Source organism: Nuphar pumila, chromosome 6 (assembly GCF_984573655.1).
Source record: "Nuphar pumila chromosome 6, dmNupPumi1.hap1.1, whole genome shotgun sequence".
NCBI lineage: Eukaryota > Viridiplantae > Streptophyta > Magnoliopsida > Nymphaeales > Nymphaeaceae > Nuphar > Nuphar pumila.
In genome coordinates, this window is record NC_143254.1 from 112,445,531 (window position 1) to 112,447,138 (window position 1,608).

At 37.5% G+C, this 1,608-nt stretch overlaps 1 non-coding gene across 1 annotated transcript; it reads right to left on the bottom strand.

Moving 5' to 3' along the window:
* Nucleotides 1-739: 739 nt before the first annotated feature.
* LOC149835746 (small nucleolar RNA Z103) lies at nt 740-835 on the bottom strand. The gene has a single exon (XR_016432856.1). It is a non-coding gene; the product is annotated as a small nucleolar RNA Z103 (small nucleolar RNA).
* Between the last annotated feature and the right edge of the window lie 773 nt (nt 836-1,608).

Here is a 1,608-nt window from a genome sequence, read left to right on the forward strand (position 1 = left end):
AAATCTTCATTAAAGTTTTAATATTAGAGGTGACGTGCATGGTTAATTTTCATACAGCTAATCTTTTAATTTATTAGTCATTAAGCAAAAAAATGCCTACAGATTCCTGTTACACATTTTCAGTTCTATCAGTTGTTCCATCCGGACTCATGCCACTGAAATCTCAAGTTCAAGACTCAATGTGATCCAAACCCAAGATCTGATAAAATTAGATCCATACTTGAGGTTTTTTGAAAATTAATTTATTCTAAATGCTAGTTTCATTTGTTTTTTTTAGTTTACAAAGTTCAATCGAAAAAGATTGATTTTTAAAGTTTTATTCAAAAAGAGAAATTTCCATTCAAACACCAATATTTCTCTCTCTCTCTCTCTCTCAAACACAGAAATCGCAGATGGGGATAGAAAAAACAGATATATGAGACAGCATATCCAACATAACCTAGATCAATGCCCCCATCCTATGACGCCGAACAGAAAAACAAATGAAATTTGAAAACCAGGTAAGTTTCAAGAAGCCTCTTAAAAACTTCAGCTACTAAGAGAAAAGATCAATCACCAACAACTTAAAATCATATGATATTTACATAAAAAACCAGAAGACTACACAATTAAAAGGACACAACAACCACCAAACCCCCGGGAAGAAAACCTGAAGAAACAAAAACGAAAAGCACAAATATATATATATATATATATATATATAGAGAGAGAGAGAGAGAGAGAGAGGTGGTGGTGGAGGGTGGATCAGAAACCTGGCTTTGATCTCCCGAAGGAGAAGTGATTAGCAAGGTTTGAATCATAGTCGATCATTGGGGGAAAGTCTCCTCATTTCCACCACCAACCAACCACCCATTCTTTCACCGACAAAAATCACACAAAAAACCGAAGAAAATGAAAAAACTTGAACGAATAATAAACAGAAATTATCATCATGAGAGAGAGAGAGAGAGGTGGGCATTCAACCACCAAAAGGACGAATCCATAGAAAGAACCCTCAAAACAAAAACTCACTAGAAACTCACAAACCCTATTACAACTCACTAGAAACTCATAAACCCTATTAACCTGACAAGAGAACAAAGAGAAATATAGAAAGCCCAGAGAGAGAGAGAGAGAGAGAGGATGTGGATGGGCGAAACCCTAGATTTCAGGTAAACATCTGACGGATGCCATATTGCCACGCGGCGAGTTCACTGGTTCTCATTAAGTTTTAGGGTTTCAGCTTCTTGCATACAGGCCGTCGGATGCCGAAGATCAAGGAATGCTGATTCGTTGATCGTTTTTTAACGGTGCTGTGGTTCCCGCTTTGACATCCCCCTCCGTTTGCCGCTGTCTACGGCCCGAATGATCTGGTTCTTGTTGGGCATTTTTCCGACGCAGTCCACATTTTTACCTGAAATTCGATGACAGCTACTGCCTTTTTAAAAAAAAAATTCTTGATACAGACTTCAAGTTTTGCTAATGGTCAACTAAGTAAGTAGGGCTGGAAAACGAGACGATCAGGTCGATGTTCAACTTGTATTCAGCTCATAAAGAGCTATTTCAAACTCATAAAATAGGCTCAATAACCTTGAATGACCGAATATAAAGAACAAGTGTTTGGCATAG